This window comes from Juglans regia, chromosome 7 (assembly GCF_001411555.2).
Source record: "Juglans regia cultivar Chandler chromosome 7, Walnut 2.0, whole genome shotgun sequence".
Lineage (NCBI taxonomy): Eukaryota > Viridiplantae > Streptophyta > Magnoliopsida > Fagales > Juglandaceae > Juglans > Juglans regia.
The window spans coordinates 19,978,153-20,001,153 of NC_049907.1; the positions used below are offsets into that span (position 1 = coordinate 19,978,153).

General features: G+C 39.2%; 1 pseudogene; it reads right to left on the minus strand.

The window, feature by feature from the left end:
- Positions 1-16,338, minus strand: part of LOC108979863 — a 31,939-nt pseudogene extending 15,601 nt beyond the window's left edge.
- Positions 16,339-23,001: the final 6,663 nt, after the last annotated feature.

Genomic DNA, 23,001 nt, shown 5'->3' on the forward strand with positions numbered 1-23,001 from the left:
CAAAGAGGTTTTCAATCCTAGTGAAACCCTAAATGGTGGGAATCCAATTGAAAGCCCAAAAGCTTTGTTGAAATCGAACCCCTAAACGGTTTCCCCAAAACCCTAAAGTTGGCCTCTAAACCCTTTCTAATCCGATTTCTAGTATTGTGTTTAATCACTTGATTAAATCACTTCCACATGCTATTAATCCTTCAAATTTGTGTTAGAACATCATTATCCAACCTTGTTAACCTTGAAAATTGATTGGACCAAGTGATATTGGATTTGGGCTTGATAGCAACCCAAACCCTCTTTAAACCCCAAATTTTAGGCCCATTCGGTTTAGGCCCTTTAAGGCCCACGAATTTGGTCACCATAGGATTGCTTCATGGCTAAGTTTTGTACCCCACTTGGCTGGCCAGATCTGTACAAGAAGGTCCTAGAAGGTTCTAGAAAGACAAAGCAAAAGGGCCACCTCACTCTTTCACTCTCACACTCCACCTTGAGAAAAGATCTTGGTCTGATTTTTATGAGAAGAAAAGGCCAACACTCAACCATTCATTCAGTCCTATCACTTTACATAGCTTGTGTAAGAAGCTCTTCAGTCCACTTCCCACGAAAAGCAGCTCTCCTTTACACTTTTCCTTCATAGAACACAAAAGACACTCTCGGACAGTTTTTCGTACCTCTTTTGAATGCCTGTTTCTAAGCTTTTGTAAGTGTTTCCTCGCAACGTTTCCTTCATGAAAGTTGTTTCTTTTGGAGTCTAGTTTACGTGGATATCTTATTTGTTCCATTTGGAGATCATTTGATTGGTAAAAAGTTGTTTAGACCCCAGAAAGGTTATTCTGGGCGATAAACTGGAGAGTGTGTTATATTTTGGAGTTTTTGACCAAGCTAATGAATAGATCTTGGTCCGAAATTTTTATGGAGTACTGTTAACATATGTATATGATTATTGGTTGAGGATTTGTTGCATGATTAAAAGTTTTGGTGAAATATTTTCTTAGGTCTAGAAACTTAGAAACTGGAAGAGGAAAACAGTTTCTGTTTTGAGAAAGTTTAAATCTTTTATGGTTTAATCTTATTCCAATGGCTTTGATATTTTTATTGGAAGATCCTAAGCATCTTATATACATGTTAGAATGTTATTTTGAAGATATTTGAAGGTAGTTTCGAACATATGAAATTTTATGCAAGGAGATATTCGGTTAGGCCAAAGTGATGATGTTCTTGGCTAAATTTATGTTTTGGTTGATGTTTACCCATGTGATCTTGAGTTTGAAGCTTGGATCTGTTTTATGACACATTTTTTGAATCATGTGATGTTTTGGTTTGAAGATCACTTCTTTATAAGTCATGGATCAAGAGGTTGATCAAAACAAGTTAGAAACAAAATTCTGTTTTGAACTTAGAAGAGAAACCAAAAAGTTCAAGTATGGTTTTAGTGATTTTGATGACTTTTGTTCATGATTCAAAACCTGATTATTCTTAAGAATATGTTATGAGTGTAGTAGAAGAAAAATTTTGGTTTAATCATGAGTTTTGAGATTTGAAAGAATTACAACAAAAAGCAAAGGAAATAGACTTGTAAGTTTCGGCTATATAGAGTTTTGATGGTTGTTTTTAGTTTTAAATTTTTCTGAATTGATATTTGAGCTTAGGACAAAATTTACATAAGGTATGTAAATTTTGGTGATTTTTGGAGTTAGAATGCAAAATCCTTAAGTTAGGGATAAAATGGTCATTTTCCCACATGTAGAGGGTAAAATGGTAATTTTACTCTAAGTTGATATTTTTCCATATTCCTAACTGTTAGTGATTAAGTTCTAATTTTTAGAAATCACTACTTTCAGTTTCCCGTGATCGCACTTGAGTTTTGTCTCGAAGTGCGAAGATCGAGGTAAGTTAGATTTTAACTTACTATCAGTTTAATGTGTGAGTGATAAGTAAGGGAACTAAAGTGTATGTATCCATGTTATCATATGTGCCATGTCAATTCATTACATATTTATCTGTTACATAGAATTTATTCTGTCATGATTTATTCATCTGTTACACAAGATATTCTATCACGTATTGCTATACATTGCAAGTATGTCGTGTTAAGTTAAGTATGCCATCTGTTACATGTATTTCATGCCACGTAATATTCACTGTCACATATTACGTCATGTTAAGAAGTGTTGTCTATTATGTGGTATATCATGTTACGAAATGTTGCATGTTACATGTATGTCATGTTATGAAATGTCCTCTATTACATTTATGTCTCCAAGTATGTCATGTCTGTCATTTTACGTTCATGTCACATTATGTTATGTCAGGACTTCTGTCTTTTATGTCACGTTCATGTTACGTCACGTTACGAAATGTCATTTATGCCAGTTAAGTTATTCATGTCAATCACGACCCTAAGTGCTAAGATGGGGTAATATCCTAGTGAAACTCCTTTGTTCACGCTAGAGTGTCTAAATAGGTGTGAAATTCCCTGGGTTGACGAAGTACAGTCAACAGGTTGCGAATGGGGCCTAATTAGTTGGTCACCGGAGCGCGCCAGGCACTAATGCCGATGGTGCCACACATGATGTTACGTGTGTCCACAGCAAGTGTGGCACAAACAGATAAGTCATGTGGCCACAACAACTGTGGAGCATACACTACGTGAGACACAGCAATTGTGACACGTAGAATACGTGGGGCCACAACAACTGTGGAGTACGTATTAACGCACTCACAGCTGGTATAGAAACCTGTGATGTGATGCGGTAATCGGCAGGGACACACGGCTCAAGGGGACCTGTGTAGCACCCATATGGTCATGTTAATGATTAAGTCTATTGAATAAAATTTCAAGTTCAAGTCATGTTTCACGTTATGTTATATTCAAGTTTACGTTCACGCAATCATGGTAATCCCATGAGACAAGAATATGTTCCAAGTTCATGTTATGTTATGTTCACGTTTACGTTATGTTCCAAGTTCACATTTATGTTATGTCATGCTCAAGTTCAAGTTCAAATTATGCATGGTCACGTTCATGCTATGTTTCAAGTCCATGTTATGTTCCAAGCTCACATTCATGTTATGTTTCAAGTCACGTTCATGCTAAGCTTCAGTTTCAGTTTAAGTTATGCCAGTTATGTTATGTTGTATGTCAAGTTATGATATGATTACTTATGATTTGATTATGCATTCATGCTTTTACTGCCATGCATGCATCATTAACCTGTGTGGAAGTTTCCTGTTAACTTACTGAGATTTGTAATCAAATCTCACTGTGGTAGTCCCAACTACCATTCCCCCGAATGGTAGATCTTTTACAGGATCTGAAGGAGAATCGGGAATCGACCAACTGGAAACGGTCACCTAAGCGACGATGCGATGTAGGTGTTAGTACAGTAGTTACCTCAGTTTACTACTTGTATTTGTGGAGTTCAATCTCCATCACTCTTTTGATCACAACCATTTCGGACTAGTGTTGTGATATCAGTTTTTGAGTATGTCATTATGTATGAAGAATGTTTTAAGTATTTGGGATATTTCAGTTTGGTGCATAGTATTGCTGAAGAAAAAAAATTATCCGCTGCGAATATTGCATAATGCTAGATGCATGTTAGGAATATTGCATCTTATATGTCATGAACGGGGGCAGGTAACCTTGTGTTGCATGTCTCGACGCTTCAAATGTCCGTCCGATCCCAAGCGGAATTTGGGGGCGTCACAAACATACCTCCCAAAACGACGCCGCTCGGTGGTCTCACTAGACATTAAAATGGCTGGGCCATTTACACGCACTGATCCGGGCCACTGATGAAGAAACTGGGCCTTACATCCTCCTCCCCTTACAAGAATTCCGTCCTCGGAATTCGCTACAAGCTATAATAATTCTCTTCGAACAAGTGAGGATACTTGACTCGCATATCTTCCTCGAATTCCCATGATGCTTCATTGATAGCATGATTATTCCACAATACTTTAACCAAAGAAATAGTTCGATTCCGCAACACTTGCTCTTTCCTGTCCAGAATCCGCAATGGTTCCTCAGTGTAGGTCAGGTCCTCTTGAATCTGCAAGGGTTCATGATCTATGATGTGAGTGGGGTCATGTATATACTTCCTCAACATGGATACATGGAACACATTATGCACTCCCGAGAACGCCGGTGGTAGAGCCACCCTGTACGCCACCGGTCCAATCCGATCAAAAATCTCAAACGGCCCAATGTATCTAGGACTCAACTTACCTTTCTTTCCGAATCTCATAACTCCTTTCATTGGTGAAATTCTCACGAATACCTTATCTCCCATCGCAAACTCTAACTGACGGCGGCGTTTATCTGCATAGCTCTTCTGTCGGCTTTGAGCTGCTTTCATTCTAGCCCGAATGATATCTATCTTTTCTGTGGTCTGCTGAATAATCTCTGGCCCTAGAAGTTTTCTTTCACCTACTTCATCCCAATACAAAGGAGACCTACATCTCCTGCCATACAAAACCTCATAAGGTGCCATCCCAATGCTAGCCTGGAAGCTATTGTTATATGCAAACTCAACCAATGGTAAATATTGCATCCAAGATCCCTTGAAGTCCATCAAGCAAGCCCTCAACATGTCTTCTAAAATCTGAATAGTTCTTTCTGATTGTCCATCTGTCTGAGGGTGAAAAGCAGTACTGAAACTTAACTGAGTACCCATTGCCTCTTGTAAGCTTCGCCAGAACTTAGAGGTAAAACGAGGATCTCTATCCGACACAATGGATACCGGCACTCCATGTAACCTCACTATCTCCCGCACATACAGTTCAACTAGCTTCTCTAGTTTATAAGAAACTTTAATGGGCACAAAATGGGCGGTCTTCGTTAAGCGATCCACGATCACCCATATAGCATCTTGCCCGCTTACGGTCCTTGGTAGACCTGTCACGAAATCCATGGAGATATGTTCCCATTTCCACTCTGGAATCTGAAGTGGCTATAATAATCCTGCAGGTCTCTGGTGTTCCGCCTTCACTTGTTGGCAAGTCAGGCATTGTTCTACAAATTTAGCAATTTCTCTTTTCATGCCATTCCACCAAAAGGACTCTCTCAAATCCCGATACATCTTGGCACTCCCTAGGTGAACAGTGTACAAAGAACGGTGTGCCTCTTCAAGAATTAACCTTTTTAGTTCATCATCAGCAGGTATGCATACTCTACCCCTAAACCTCAAAACTCCATCCTTGGAAATACAAAAATCAGTTTTGTCCCCATTTCCGATCCCTTTCATTAACTTCACCAACCCTGAGTCCACTTTCTGAGCAGCTTTGATTCTATCTATCAAATCAGGTTGAACCACTAAACTGGCCATGAAAGCATTTGTATCACTAGCAATGACTTCGATACCGGCTCTTTCTAAATCCATTAGCAACCTATGCTGAGTGGTAATAGCTGCAACTGTCGATCCCACTGACTTCCTACTTAGAGCGTCGGCTACAACATTAGCTTTGCCTGGGTGATAATTAATGGTGCAATCATAATCCTTGATCAACTCAAGCCACCTCCTTTGCCTCATGTTTAATTCTTTTTGGGTAAAGAAATACTTCAAACTCTTGTGATCCGTATAAATTTCACACTTTTCCCCATACAAGTAATGTCTCCAAAGCTTAAGTGCAAAAATAACTGCCGCGAGTTCTAGATCATGAGTGGGATAATTCTGTTCATACACTTTCAATTGGCGTGAAGCATAAGCTATAACCTTCCCATGTTGCATCAGTACACACCCCAAACCAAGCCTAGAAGCATCGCTATAAACAACAAATCCGCCTCTAGCTGTGGGAACTGTTAACACTGGAGCTGTCACTAATCTCTGTTTCAACTCTTGGAAGCTTTCTTCACACTTTGCTGTCCATTCAAACTTATTATTTTTCCTGGTGAGTGCAGTGAGAGGAACTGCTATCTTGGAAAACCCATCAATGAATCGACGGTAATACCCCGCCAATCCCAAGAAGCTTCTAACCTCATGAACATTCTTCGGTGCCGACCAATTAACCACTGCTTCCACTTTTCCTGGGTCTACTGAAATACCATCCTTCGAAACTACATGCCCCAGAAACGTGATTGAATCAAGCCAAAATTCACACTTCTTCAACTTAGCAAACAGCTGCTTGTCTCTGAGTGTCCCAAGTACCAACTTCAAATGTTCTTCATGCTCGGTCTCGCTTTTGGAGTAAATCAGTATATCATCAATAAAGACAACCACAAACTTATCCAAAAACTCATGGAACACCCTGTTCATCAAGTCCATAAATACTGCTGGGGCGTTAGTCAAGCCAAAAGGCATGACCAAAAACTCATAATGGCCATAACGGGTCCTGAATGCCGTCTTAGCCACGTCTTCAGCTCTGATCTTCAACTGGTGGTAACCCGATCGAAGATCAATCTTCGAAAATACTTGAGCACCCTGAAGCTGATCAAACAAATCTTCTATACGGGGTAGCGGGTACTTATTCTTTATGGTCACCCGATTAAGTTCCCTATAATCGATACACATTCTCATCGATCCATCCTTCTTCTTCACAAAAAGAACTGGAGCTCCCCAAGGTGAAACACTGGGCCTGATGAAACCCTTGTCTAACAAATCTTGCAACTGCTCTTTGAGTTCCGCTAATTCAGACGGTGCCATGCGATAAGGTGCTTTCGAAAGAGGTGCCGTGCCTGGAATTAACTCAATAGCAAACTCTACCTCCCGCTCGGGTGGAAGTCCCGATAAGTCTTCAGGGAAGACCTCTGGATAATCTCTCACAATAGGTATCTGTTCCAACTTCAACTCTTCTGTTGGTGCTTCAACCACACAGGCTAAGAATCCCTGACAACCATCACGCAACAGTTTTCCTACCTGAATGGCAGAAATGATGGGTGGAGCCAACCTCACTTTCGACCCTGTGAACCGAAATTCACCTTCATTAGGGGGCCTGAACACCACTTCCTTTTTAGCACAATCAATACTGGCGTGGTAGGAAGCCAGCCAATCCATACCCAAAATCACATCAAACCCAACCATGTGGAAAACTATTAAATCTGCTGGCATCAGTCTTCCCTCTATAGAAAGAGGGCATCCAGGTAACATCTCACTACAGACTACAGAATTCCCTGTTGGGGTCGCAACCACTAACCTGTTCCTCAACCTTTCAGCATCTAAAGTGCAAAATTTAGAGTACGTCGTGGAAACAAAAGAATGTGTCGCTCCCGAGTCAAATAACACAATAGCATTATTAGAAAACAAAGAAAGAGTACCTGTGATCACATTCAAACTCATCCATGAACCAAGAATATTCAAAGTCTTAACCAGAACCAATCAAAGAAAAGAAAATAATAGAAATTATAAATCCTTAAAGCAAAACAAAAGAGTCGTACCAGTGATCACGTCATTCCTACCCTCAACCTCTCCAGGTGTCAGTGCAAAAACTCGAGCAGGCGCAGTAGGACGTTGATTGCTGCCCCGGGCTGATACTTCATTCCTCTGAGGTGGCGGTATGAACGTCTGGTTGCTCCTATTTTGCATTGGGCAATCCCTGATGTAGTGTCCTGATTTGCCACAACGAAAGCACAATCCCGCCCCTTTTCTACACTCTCCGGAGTGCACTTGATTGCATGTCCTACACTGGTAGGGCTGCTGATTACTCGGAACCGGCCTTTTTCCTGAACTACTACCTTCACTCCTCCTTTTCCATGGTCCCTGGTCCATGCCAGACTGGTACCCAGTAGGAGTAGTCCTCTTCCTCTGCTCATGCAACGCAACACTTCTTTGAAGGGTTCTTTCAAAAATTGTTGCTTTATTCACCAACTCAGAGAAGTTCCGAATCTGGAAACCCACCACACGCACATACAGTTTCTCATTCAGTCCTTGCTCAAATTTGCGTGCCTTCTTTTCCTCATCGGGAATCAAATAAGTGGCAAAACGGGATAACTCAGTAAACCTAGCAGCATACTGATGTACCGTCATAGTTCCCTGAACCAAAGTGGCAAATTCCATAGCCTTGTCCTCACGGAAAGAGCTAGGGAAGAAGCGCTCTAAAAATATCTGCTTGAAGTGCAGCCAACTGATTATCTCTGTCCCCTCTGCTTCTCTGATGGTCCTTTCAGAGATCCACCACCTCTTCGCTTCCCCAGTAAGCTTGAATGTGGCGTATGCCACCTTTTGCTCCTCAGTACAGGTTAGGACTCGCAAAATCTCCTCAATGTCCTGAATCCAATCCTCCGCCAAAGTTGGATCGCCTCTCCCATCAAATAAAGGAGGGTGCATTCGATTGAATTGCTCAACAGTACAACCCCCTTCATTGAAATTACGCTGGCGACCCGCGGGATTCTGCACAAGGTCATCAATTAATTGATGTGCAGCTGCTCGTAAAACGTCGGAAGCACTCGGGTTTGCTTCCCTTTCGTTCTCGTTCACATTCAGATCCGACATGCTTCGTTCTCTACGACGAGGTGGCATCCTGACAAAATAACTTGAATTTTTAATCAACGCTTCAAAATAGAGTTTATAAGAACATAGAAAATTTAGTGGTATTTGTAAAAACAAAACGTATATATTATAATTCAAAACTATAAGAATACTCATAACGGAGAATAGAAAAGTACATATAACCGTAGTAATAGTCAATTTCAAAAAAACTAATACTTAAACCCATATAACTACTTAAGAAGGCTCCGTTATTAAACTAAACCTTAATCAACATGAACTTAGTTCATAGACCTCTGAAATACCACACCTCATGGCTATTCCTAAAGCCTGCGAATTCTAAGACTTTCCACATCAACAATATTCAATCCTATAGTTCGCTTTACTATCATAATTAATCTGACAATGACTTCTTAATCACTATCTATACTCTAAAATCTTTACCTCCTATGAACTCACAGAAATCTAAACCTCCAAGGTTTATAGTATGCAGAATTCAAACCTGTCTCTGATACCAAATGTAACGCCCCAAACCCGGGTGGCTTGGAGATTTACTACTTGTCACTCATAAACATGTCTCCCAACACATCCAAAGAAAAATTCTCCAAAAACTTTATAAATGAAATCAATCTCAAATCTTCTCAATAATCTCATTACAAACTTCACACAAACTTTAATGCAATAATAATAGATCAAAGGGGTCCATAACCTCCCGGTAATAGTAACATACCAAACTGAAAACACCATAGGTCCTACTAAACCCAAACATTACTCGATTTACTGCTCGACCAACCCAAAACAATTCACAATTCCAAGCCAATCCCAACACAAAGTGTTTGTTAATTCACAAAAAGTGTCCGAGAACTCACAATACACCTCCAAATATTTCATTGAAGTGAAAAATAAACTGATATGAAGTGAAGTGTGTGTGTGTGCGTAAGAGACTAAGAACGAGGCTAACTTACCAACGAAAATGAATTTCTCCCGTAATGGTTTTACTAGTTACACAAGAAGCCGAGAATCGAAAGCCCAATAACTAGAAATCACAAGTCACGGAAACTCAAGAACCGACGAAATGCAAACCCAAACTCACGGCAACAACAAACTGTATAGAGGAGGAACATCAAAAATAAAAATAAAAAACAGAATCTGCACACTGCAGCAAGGGAAACCGAAAATCAAAGGAATGAAGATGGAACTCTTACCAGTCGAAAATGGAGGGATCGCTCGCTGACTTGCAGAGGAAGGACCGAAAAGCATAAAGGAGAGAAAAACAGAGGAATGCAGTAACCGAAACCAGTGCTGCGCAAGAAGGAAACCGAACTTGAGGAAACTTGGCAGAGAATCGGAACCCACAGACTAACGCAGCAACAAGAAATAAGAAGAAACCGAAAGAAAAGAAGGCGACGTGCGCGAGAGACGTGCGGGAGAAACCGAAACTGCGGAAGAGAAGGGAGAAAGAAACGGAAAACAGAAGAGATAAACATACCTCCCAAAACGACGCCGCTCGGTGGTCTCACTAGACATTAAAATGGCTGGGCCATTTACACGCACTGATCCGAGCCACTGATGAAGAAACTGGGCCTTACACAAAGTCTCTAGGTACTGAAGCTTCCCTATAATTCTTGGGATGGTTGTAACCTTGGTGCCCTTCAAGCTTAGATATTTCAAGTAAATCAGGTTGTCAACATCAATCAGAAACCTTTTTAAACGTGACTTTTGCAGATCTAAAACATTTAGCTGCCTAAAACCACCAGGAAGCATGTTTTGTATGTCCAGATTTTCTACCATCCGAAACACGAACAAAGAACGGAGTTGATAAACAGACCTGTTTTCTTGTACGTTTGGCAGTGTGTTATGTATAGACAGGCGTCGAACCTTATCCGGCCACATCAAGTTCTGATCTTTAGCAACGAAGGTGAAGTTCTAATCTCTAGACTTTGACACAATTATCTCCCGCAGCTCGTCATGGACGCGATACTTTTTGACCCTTCCATCACTGGTTATGGATGCCACTTGCAATAGACCTCTATTCAAGAGTTCGTTGAGGTAGTCAGCTGCAACTTCTTCCAGTGTTTTCCCTTCTTTGGCTTCTATTAATCCCTCCGCTATCCATAATCGAATCAGCCTCTCATTTGCTCAATCAAATAGTCCTCTGGGAAGATACTCAAGTATAAGAAACAATCTTTTAGGTAGCAAGGCAAGTCATTGAAACTTAGCGAAAGTATTTTTTTCAGATCCTGCAGTTTGTCATTGCTATAAAGCTCATCCCCAAGACTTTGGCCAACCATATCCCACTCATCAATCCTACGCGTGTCTTTCGATTCCAAAACGCCACTGATTGCTACAATTGCAAGGGGCAGTCCCTCACACTTTCTTAAAGTATATTGACAGCTATCCTTCAAATAAGTAGGGCATGCATTCCCTTGAAAGGTTTTCTTATATATTGACAACAATCCTTCAAATAAGTAGGGCATGCATTCCCTTGAAAGGTTTTCTTACAGAAAAGAGCCCAAGATTCCACTGGGTACAAGGGCTTCAAGTTGTAAACCCTACCTACAGATTCCACACCAGAAGAGGTACTGGAGGCTACACCAGCATTACGTGTAGTGAGGATTACTCGGCTGCCACAGTTGTTGTTAGGCAAGGCATATTTGAGAACATCCCATTCATTCAAGTGCCATATGATAAAGTGTCAAAAATCACATGATTAAGCGGCCAAAGTGAATGATTTGTTTAATTAAAATATGAATGAAGCACTTAGTTCTTGACTCAATATTAAATTTTGATATTTTGCACTTGAAAAGAGTTGTATTGCAATTAGTTCACACCAAAATTAATATTCTAAAAGTTTACTCTTCATATTTTATTTATATTGCAGGGCATTATAAAAAATATGTTGAAACACGTGGGTATTCTTGGAATTACCCAACTGACACGACAACTCCAAAGAAAAGCTCTAGAAACTCACGTAGAACACTAGTGGCTTCAAACCATGGCAGGAAACGCTGGGCTGGGAAGAACTTGCTGCAGGACCTTCAGGACGCAAAACGCAGACCAGGGAGACGTGCAACGCTGCGTGGCTTCGATGCTGTGTAGAGTGATGGCAAGAATCCGCATCCTGCAAGAACCTGGGTTGGATCGAGCAGCTCACACGGGCAAACCCACTCACGCCAAGCGCTGGGCTGGAGAGGAATTGGTGCTGGGCTGAAGATGAAATGCGCAGAAGGAACCTGGGCTCAAGAGACGAACTGCAAGAGCTGGAGACGAGCGCACTGCAGAAGGGAAACGCAGATGCACTCACGCGGGCAGACCAGGAGATGAAATGCGGAAGCTGGGCTAGCTCAAAACGCACGAAATGGAGACGTGAAACGCGGGACTGGCTCGAAACACATGAAAAGGCCACAGACTCACGCACCCTGAAACGCAGAACGAGGCTTAGGCTCAAAACGCAAAAAGGGGCTGGGCAAAATGCAGAGAGGGCCAGAGAGTATAAAAAGGAATTTTTTGGCCGTGCGCTGTCTCTCTTGTTTTTCCGGATTTATTTCTTCGTCTGTTTATTTTCTTCTTCATTTTTGGCTTCAGCAGATTTTGAGACTACAATATTTTTATTCTGCAATTTTCGTTTAGAGCAATAGTTAAAGATATTTGAATTTAATCTTTTTAGACATTTTGTTAATCTAGAGATGATAGGCTAGATTTTTAACTTGGGATTCAATGAGTAGCCCATATGTAACGCTCCATCCCCGAGGGTCTGGAGAGTTAACTCATATAACCTGATAATCAACTCTAACAAGGCTAGAATACTTCCAAATTCAAGAATATATATTTTTCCAAACCTCAAATCAAACGTAAATATTTCAATTAAATAAACCATATAAACTCATCTATCCAAGTTTCAATCCAACATCCCAAATAAAAATTCAACTCTTGTTCATGTCTCAAATAACAAACTAGAAATAATGAAACATTAACATAAGTCTCCATAAACCGTCTAAATCCATTGAAGCAAACTTAAGAAATATAAATAACTTCCAACATCAACACTAATACCACGAGATACCCAACAACCATTCACTGCTAATCTTCTCCATAAACTCTAATACTGGTCCTCAGCTGAACTATCAATGTCATCTGAAATATTATGAAGATTAAAGATGTGAGTTATCAACAACTCAGCAAGCAGAGAGCATATACTAGCATGTAAACATGAGTATTTATAAAATTCGGTATGCAGAACAAGACATTTACTTTCAGAATGCAAAAACAACAAATTTGTTACAAAACATTAGAGCGAAATTTTCAAAAAAACAACTTGTTCCCAAAAAGAAAATCCATTGGCATTTCCAAACTGAAACATTATAATCATATCATCTCTTAGTATCACATCGGGACAAATACCATGTTTAACCCCCGTGGTAGGGTTATAAACCACCATTATATCCGTGGCTGGGCCATATTCCATGTTTCACCCTCGTGGTAGGGGTAGGGTTATAAACCACCATTATACCCGTGACTGGGCCATATTCTATGTTTCACCCCCGTGGTAGGGTTATAAACCACCATTATACCCGTGGCTGGGCCTTAACAAAAACAGAACGGAACATCATCGGAACCAAATCACATTCAAATACAGAACCAGAACTTCATGCCAAGATTTTCAGATGACATATCATATCAAAACAAAATACTGAATAGCTTTAGATCATTTCACATGTTCGAAATAAACAGAGTCCAAAACATCTTCATTTATTTATAACAAAAACTTTTAGATTTTCATATTCGCTCCTTTTGCATAGTTCAGAAACAAAATGCGCAAAATTAGCTCATGTCTACACCAGTCATGACAGAAAATAATTTCTCTTATATAGAATTTATGCATATGCAGAATAAACATTTGAAGTCGTTTCATATTTCTTTTCAAACAAACATGCATATTTTCAAAGTCGACCTCATTTCATTTCTTTTATGCAAACCTAGTATATAAACCCCGCTTACCTGGACAACTTAGCTTTTCAGAATTTTCCTAAAAAATGTCGAGTCGAATATAAATCGTCACATATAAAAATAATCACATAATTTACGTAAGTTTTCAATCAATCACGGATTTCAATATTTAAGCCTAAACTTCTAAAATAACCTATTTTAATATCTCAAAACTTAAAACCCTCGTAATCTCAAAATATATCATCACTTCCTAAAAATCACCAATATCCACCATGACCAACGTCAAACTCAAAACACCAATATTTAAACCTGAAACGGCCAACAAATTTCAAAACATAAACCAATCTCACACAAACAATTTCATCATCCAATCCAACCGACGCCCTTACTCCTCGAACTCAGTCCGGCACAACCAACAAATTCACAGTAAATATGAATTAGCGCAAAAATACATTTAAATCTCAAAAGTTCTTTGGAAAAAATACTTACAATGCTATAATATAATTTTTGAAAAATCACGGAGGTGCTAGAAGCGGCAACACAGCAACAAAACAGTGCGAAATGCACTGTGGCCGTGGGTCTCAAAAACCCACTTTTGAACGGGTGTAAACGAAGACCCGAGATTGATAGGGTAGGGCCTAGGGATGTCGGTGAAGCTATTGGTGGTGGTGGTTGGCCGTGGGTGGTGGTGCAAAGGGTGGTTGAAGTGCAAAAATACCCAAAACGGAAATATTGATGGTGGGGCTTCACCGGAGACAGATCGGAGGTGGGGTTGGGTCCATTGGGTTGCTAGGATGTCGATGATGATGTGGTGAGAAGATGGTGGCCGGAGGTGGCGCGATCGCGGCGCAAGGAGTGTCGCGGCTTGGTGATGCGCGTGGTTGCTAACGGCAGTGCGGTTGAGGCTGAGATTATAGGGTGGTGGTCGCTGGTGGCTGGGGAGGACGGTGGGTCAGGCGGTATCGCGCACGGCGGCGCGAGGCGGCGGGGCTGGGTGGATGAAGGAACGGACGAAGAGAGGGAGGGGGAGAGTCGTGCGCGCGCGAGAAGAGGCTAGGGAAGAAAAGAAAAAGAAAAGAAAGGAAAAGAAGAAAAGAAGAAAAAGAAAAGAGGAAAGAGAAAATGTAGGGAAAGAAATGAGATCCAATCCTCACATCTTGGGTCACAAAAATGATCCAACGGAAAAGATTTTAAAACAGTAAGTGAAATAAAATAATTCAAACGTAGTGATTAAAAATAAAATAAATAATTAAATCCAACAAGAAGTTAATTTAATATGAAAAGAAAATTAAAAGCATAACAATAATTAATAATAAGGAAACATGTCAAACTTAATTTTCACAAATTAAAAATCATAAAAAATAAACCCACTAAAATCTAAAAATTTAAAACAAGATAATCAAATTTTAAATTAATAACAAATAATCCTTCAATTAAAAACAAATACACTAAAAAAATACGGGGTGTTACACCATAACTATTTGGGGTTGGATTTTCTTTGATATTTAGTGCTTTTGATGATTAACTTGATGGATTATATTTCAATTTGCATCTAGAAAAGATTAGAGTTCTTTGTTCTTGGTTTAGATCAATTGTAAACGTAAAAGCACAATTGATATTTATTTCTCATTTCATATTTTTTCGTTCATTGCTAGCTCATTTAGTTTACTGTTTTCTTATCATTTTAAATTTCGTGTCACCAGAAACGGTAATATGTTGTCTTGCGAATATGAAGTATTTGCTAAATTCTCATTGTCCCTGTGAATTCGATCTTGGGATTTACCCTTGTATTACTTTGACAGCTTCTACGCTTGGAAGTCGAAATTAAAAACGGCACTGATTGCTACAATTGTAAGGGGTAGTCCTTCACACTTTCTTAAAGTATATTGACAGCTATCCTTCAAATAAGTAGGGCATGCATTCCCTTGAAAGGTTTTCTTACAGAAAAGAGCCCAAGATTCCACTGGGGACAAGGGCTTCAAGTAGTAAACCCTACCTACAGATTCCACACCAGAAGAGGTACTGTAGGCTACACCAGCATTACGTGTAGTGAGGATTACTCGGCTGCCACAGTTGTTGTTAGGCAAGGCATATTTGAGAACATCCCATCATTCAAGTACCACACATCATCTAGAACAACTAAGTACCTGCTTTTCTGGAGCAAGTCCTTGATTATTCTCCTCAAGTCATTGTTCATGCTGTCCAATCCTTCTGGAACTAGTCTGCTGACTATGTTGAAGAATTGTTTAATTATGTTTTTGAGGAGTTCTTCTATCTTGAAAGATTGAGAAACAGTGACCCAAGCCTGCCTTTCAAAATGTTGCTTCACTTCTTCATCTTCATAGACTTGCTTTGCCAACGTAGTTTCCCCCATTCCTCCCATTGCAGCCACAGAAACCACTTCACGTCTATTGCCACCCTTCATCAGCCACTCCACCAGCTGCTGCTTAGGTTCATCGATCCCCACCAAATCAGTCTTGTCTAGAAGAAGAGCATCGCCTCGACGGTATTGCCAAGTATTTCCTACACTCATGGAGCCCGAACCTTGTTCTTTTCTTGTGAATTTGGGAAGCAGCCTCTCCTGAACTTGGCAAAGATTTTTTATTCTGGATCTGATGTCTTGTAATTCTGAAATAATACGATAACGAGCTTTCATGTTCTTGATACAATAAGAGAATTTGTGGAGAACCCCATAGAATCCACTTGCATGATCATCTGCTTGAAGAAGCATGAGATATTCATCGAGAGCATCTTCAGTTTCATGAGCGAACTCTCTTACTTGCCTAACCCACACTTTGAGTTCTACGTCATGACTTTCTTCCAATGCATCTGCAACCTTCAGGAAAGCTCTCATACGCTCTAGTTCTCCTCGCAGGTTCAAAACTTCTTCCCGATCCCCTTTCAAGAGCTGCACCTCATTTTCAACAAAGCGAGCAAGCTTGTCAAGCAAACAGCCAACAGCGCTATCTGCCATTATGTAACGCCCCATACCCGGGTTGGTTGGAAAATTACTACATGTCACTTATAAGCATGTCTCCCAACATATCTTAAAATCTCCAAAGACTTCATAAGCAAAATCAATCTCATATTTTCTAAATACACACATTACAAACTCCACATAATCTTTACTGCAATAATAATAAATCAAGGGGACCACCATCTTCCGGTAGTGATAACATACCAAACTGATAAAACCATTGGTCCTACTAAACCAAAACATAATTAAATCTTAACGTAATAAACTGATACATCGTAAGTCTCAATAAATCTAAATATCAAAAATAACTTCAAACTCTTCTTCTAACAATGGTACCCTTAGGTACTCGACCTTCTATCCATATCTAGTCAAGCTCCAATTTCTATTCCTAACCCTCAACTGGATCATCAATATCATCTAAAAAAAATAATGAAGATAAGGGGTGAGTTATCAACAACTCAGTAAGTAGAAAATCTATACTAGTGTGTAAATATGAGCCCTTTTTAGAAAGTTTGGTATGCAGAAGCAAAAACATTTTATTTTCATATGCATATCTCAATACGTATTACAGAAAAATCAGAGCAACATTTCAATCTTTTCATATTCATAAACCATTTTCATATTCAACAACACTTTGGCATAACATAATTGAATATATTTATCTCATCATATCATATCGTCTCATATCATATACCATGTTTAACCCCTATGGTAGGATTGTGCTATCCCCGGCGTCCAAACCAGGCAGTATCGTATTGTGAAACTTTCCCTTTTTCAATCTTGGAGCCCTAGTGTGCATACAGGAAAGAACACATAATAGACCACTTTGTTTTCAAACTGGGTGCACTCATATCATATCATGTTGGTACCAATCATATCATGTGAACCAGTATCATCATATCATAACCATATTCAGAATCAGAGTCAAAACATATAAGTATGCCAAAGTTTTTCCTATCCATATCATATCAAACCACGTGCTGAACACATTTATATCATTTCTATTTGATCAAATATAGATCCAAATCATTTTCATATCATATATACAAAAATTCACAGATATCATATTCACTCTTTTGCACATTTCAGAAACATGTCAAATATTGCTCATGTCTACACTATTCAAGTCAAAAGCACTTCTTTTCTCTTTCATACATATCTCATGAGTGAATGCAAAACATCTACTGAGGTTGTTTTTCAACTTTTCTTTTTAAAAACAATATGCACATTTTTACAAACCAACCTCAGTTAATTTTTTTTTATGCAAATCTAACATAGGAACCCCGCTTACCTGACTCTTGCAGCGTATTATCTACGCCTTGAAAATGACTTCTATCAGTCTCGTCACCTATTCATAAAATAAAATATATACACTAAGTGTTAAAACACAATCGACACAACTTCTATCTAAATAAATAAAACTCATAATCCCAAACCATATTATAGCAAAAACAACTCAGTGAAACAGCCATATAGTAATCTGGACAGCCCGCATTACAACCCAAAGTACCATATACTAATCTTAATATTGTCCAATACAACCATCAAAACCAATGTCAACTCAACTCATCAATAAATCACAATTATTTCAGCAGCTCATAATCCCAAGCAACCACCAACAATTTAACCAAAACAACATTACACAATTTCAAAACTCCTCCCACACCACCTCGTCAAAACCCAAAAGCCACCCTTTATAATTCTTCTTCAACAACAAAAACATCATCAGATTACAAAGCCCCCAAATTTGATTATAAACAGTAGAAATTTTCCAATGATCATAACATCAAAAGCCACGAATTCACAACATGAAAAAGGAATGTAAACAGCACTCGGTTTCCTTACCCATTTGACAAAGCTCGGCGTCAACACAATGTCAAGGAGATTAACCACTTCACAGACAAGAGAGAACAAAAGAGAAGCGAGAGTGGGTGAGCGTCTAAAAGCCAAACCACCAGTAGGGAGAAAACGCAACAACACCACCTGGAAAAACCCCACGCGGCAGCGTATTGAAACAGAGGATAAAATGAAGAAAATAAAAAAATAAAAGGAAAGGCGTCGACTTGAGAGGAAAGGGAGATACCTGAAGATGATGACACTGCGCAAGGGGGAGAGAAGAGACGAGTTAAAAGAGAGAAACGCTAAACTGCAGTGATGGAGGAACGCGAGAGAGAGGCGTCGACTTTGAGAGAAAATCGAATGTGAGGGAAAAGAAAATGGAGAAAAGTTAGGGCATGGAATTCGGACTCACGAATACAGACCAAACGAAAGGGAAAGATGAAATCGGGAAGTGAATATGGGTTACGTGTGAGAGAGACGTTTGAACGAAGGAAACCCAGAAAAGAAAGAAACCAAAAGAGAAAGAGGGGGAGAAGGAATCGGGAGGCAACTGAGGAAGAAGGCAATACTTACCCAAAACAGAGCCATTCTGAATACTTCCAAGAAAATGGCTGGGCCTTTTTGTGCACTGGTCCGGGCCTCACATCGTTTGGGCCTTACACATTAATTCTTTCTCTTCAATGTTAAACTTAATTAATCTCTCCAAAAAGTTTTGAAGACATCTCCACTCTTAACTGTCAGATAGTACTCTTCGGCTTGCCAATGCTGTGGTCATGTAGTTTTGTTGAACTATGGGGCTATCATCATGTCGATATTCATTGGTTCTTTCCTCCATTAATTCATCCCACTCCTTTGATAATAGATTGTTGACCAGTCAATGTTATTTAAAATTAATGCTTTAGCATAAATAGCTTCTTAATTTCTATGACCTTTATGAAGAACGTGATATATATGTAAAATAATGCAGCCTTAGATCATCATAAGTACCGTTGTTAACAAGCAATTCATGTCATGAAAAGCTAATTTAAGAAACAAAGAAACTTTATTATATTAATTTCCAAGCGTCAGCTGTTTAAATTAAGATTTGTCTCCGACTGTACGGTTAAGGGTCTTATTGGTTGAAACCTAATTAATATTAATAGGTAGATCTAGAGTTGTTGCATGCTATTCCTAATTAAATGATTATCAGATAGGAACTATGAAAGCCTGGCCTCCATATTACGTAATCCATACAATAAGTGATATTAATTCCTGCCTTTAGATCATGATATTGCCTTATCGTTCATGCTTCTAGTCTTGTGCTAGGCCTCACCAATTTTGGCCAATATTGGTGATACTTCTGCCCAGGAAAATCATATATAATAATATTGTAGGTATATAGTATGATTTTCTTCAATTATATGTCCTGGCCTATTGGTCCAATGGAATTTGAGATCTTCTTCAATTATTATATGTATTTATTGGACGGTTGAATTCAGATAGAGATCATCATTCACAACATCATGCACGCTAGAATTTACGCATTATATCTCTATCGATCCGAAATCCACCAGCCTGTTCGGTTCATCTATACAAATATATAATAATCACTACAAGGAAAACCACTTATTGTGTCGAATTTGGCATTGTTGCAAACAAAATCATCGGAAATGGTACCTAAATGCGATGGTTAAAATGTCGCTGCAAGTTTTCGTCGACAATTATGGGATCGGCAATCAATGAGCAGTGATTCAATCTATTACGGCGATTTTTCATCATTTGCGACGATTTTACTGTCGCAATAACCATAACTTTACTGCGTCGGCTGGTCATCCACGAAATAAACATATTGCGGCGATACTAATCAACCATCGCAAAAAACGAAGATTGTATTCCGTCGACATTGGGTTCTTTTATTTTTTTTTCCAAAGATCCCACATCTCCTTCTCGAGGGTCACCTACGACCATTCTCATTGTTTCAATTTCCCCCAACAAAAGCCTTAATTTCTGACATGAGCTCCTCGTTCTGGCAAGGTGTCGATTTCAACGGTAGGATAATGATGATTTCTCTTATTTTGGGTTGCAGGTTTTTCATATATAATTTTGTATATATAGAAATCATCCCATACCACTTGCCAACTGAATTTCAAGCACCATTCATGACTAATGAACTTGAATCCCATATCTGATTTTGAGATTTCTTTGAGCGTGCGATGATGATTTCTCTTTTTTTTGGGTTGCAGGTTTTTGTGATTTCTCCTAGTAAGCCATTCCATCCCTTAGCAGTAATGTAAATGGAAATTTTTGGGACTTTGTATGATGGAGAATGATCCAAAATCTGGCATAATCGAAAATCCAGAGGTCGATTTTTAATAAATTTTGGCTTTTATCAAGGTAATGTTTTCCCCTGATAAAGTGATGTTTGTGGATTATATAGAATTATTAGTATGTGTACAACTGTGAAAAGCTTGAAAAAATATAAGTGTTTAGATTATTTGGTTGTTTCTTGGAAACAAAAATGTTATGTTTCTGTTGTGGCATTTCATAGTTGGCTTTTTACTTCCTGGCTGATAATAGAAGAAGTGGGCATCTTAACATTTGTAAGTTGATCTGTTTTTGGCAGAATGTTATGTAGCATCAATGTTTTGCTTTAAGCCATTTGACAATCCTCCATTTACTTATATTCTATCAAAGGAAAGTCACATAATTTTTGCCACATGTGAATCCACTTTTTCTGATGAAAAGAGGCACGAGAAACACACTTAAAGTGAACTCAATCCATTCCTAAGTTTTCTTTGGTGTGTGCCCAAGTCCCCCATAAAACTAGTTTCTTGCATTTTTCTTCAAGTCTTTGGTCAGATTTGAAGTTTAGAGCCATTCAAAGAGAGAAACCCAATATTCGTCCTTACCTTTCAGATAAGATCGAAGACTCCTCAAAATGGCAATCAATAACAAACCCAAGAAACCCATTACTCCTTTCATGTCCTTAACCATTTAATATGTATGAAGTATTAAATGTTATATATGAACTATTAACTTTCGTTTTGAACAATAAGAGACACAGTATGAACAAATAAAATAAAAGAGGAAATTAAATCTAATTGTTTTCTTTTTTATTTTACATACTTTATATACATATACTCTTTATTCATCTATGCTATAAAGTAAAGAATATATCTTCAGACACATATTTTCAGTAATTTACGTTTCTACCCTTTTTCTCTCTACGGAATAGGGTTTTCTCACAAGGTTCTTGGCCTTCACGTGAGGCTACACGGCAGCCGTAGATGGTGGCACTGGTCGGCCTTCCTTTGCTGACCTGGTGGCTGCCTTCTCTCAACCCATACCTGAGATGATGCTTGCACCCAGACCTCCAAAGATGGTGGAAGGAGAGGTTTATTTTCAGTTTACCAAAGAGGAGATCGAACGTTCAGCGAAGCCGTTCCGCTATTCTGTCGTGCTGAAATTTTTGAAGCAATGCCTTTAGTTGGACGCCGTGCATGCGTTCATTCATAGTCGTTGGGGGCTTATAGACACACCAGTAGTATCTTCAATGAGGAGACCTCGTAACGTCTTTGTACGCATGACTAATGAAGGATGCAGAGCCTTCAAGGGTTCATGTATGGGTTTCGTTGTCAGGTCTCCCCCCAAACTTTTACCAAGAAGCTTTCTTGAATATTCTTATGGCACCTATTGGGACGTTTATTCGTCGTGACAATCTGACTCATTGCGCTAGGAGAATGGATGGAGCAAGATTATGTGTGGAAGTTGATGCTGCAAAACCCCCCCCTGACTCATTTTTGGATTGGGGCGCCGAGTTTGCCCTCGAGTCGAAAGCAAGAGATTAGTTATAAAACACTCCCTGCATATTGTTCTTCTTGTAACATGCAGGGTCACAACTCACAGACTTGTAAACCTGGGCAAGCCGAAAACAATGGGAAACATCAAGTTGGTAGGAAAGGCCACTTGGAGACAAAGAAACTGGTTGAAGATTAGGGGATAGAGTCGAGTGTTTCTAATGTTGAAATTCGCCCTTTGGTTGCTTTGGAAAATATTGTTGTTGTGGAAAATATAGTGAGGATAGGAATGGAAATAGAGGATGTAGGGGAGGAGGTGATGACTGAATTAATTCCTCCATCGACAGATCCTATGGTGCAGGTGGTATCTGAGAAGGCAGATCATCCGATGCAGTTGGTTGACAATGTGGTGCAGTTGGTAGCTGAGAAGGAAGACTTAATTCCTCTAGTGTCAGATCATGTGGTGCAATTGGTGCCATCTATTGATACAGAGGCTGAAAAGGAGTTGGTGTTAAACTTTGATGACCCAGTCTGTGTTGGGAATGATACGGGTTTGTGTCGAGTGAAGTGTTCTATGGATAATCATCAGAATATGCTTAAGGCCCTGAGTGCGGATGTGAATGATCTAATTGTTGTGCAGAATCAGCCAGTGGTGGAAGAGGATTCTGATGCGGAAGTTGATGAAAAGATTCTTATGGAGGAAAATATTTTTTCGGAACTAGAACTAGAACACCAGCCAGAGGTTTTTTCACAGGATAAAGAATATCTTACCGACTCTGAGGTGAATGAAGGTAAAAAGAGGTATAAGAAAAACATGTTTATTAAAATGCGAAGTTCTTCTCGGGTTCTTGCCCGAAACTCTAAGCTTGCTCAATGATTGATTCCATCTTGGAAGGGAATATTAGAGGGGTTGGGACCTATAGAGGTAGATTAAAATCGTTGGTTGGAAGATTGAAACCAAAATTTGTTGCTCTATTAGAACCATTTCAGAATTTAGAAGGTGCTCGTAAGTTGGCAAGATGTCTAAATTTTGATAATTTTATTT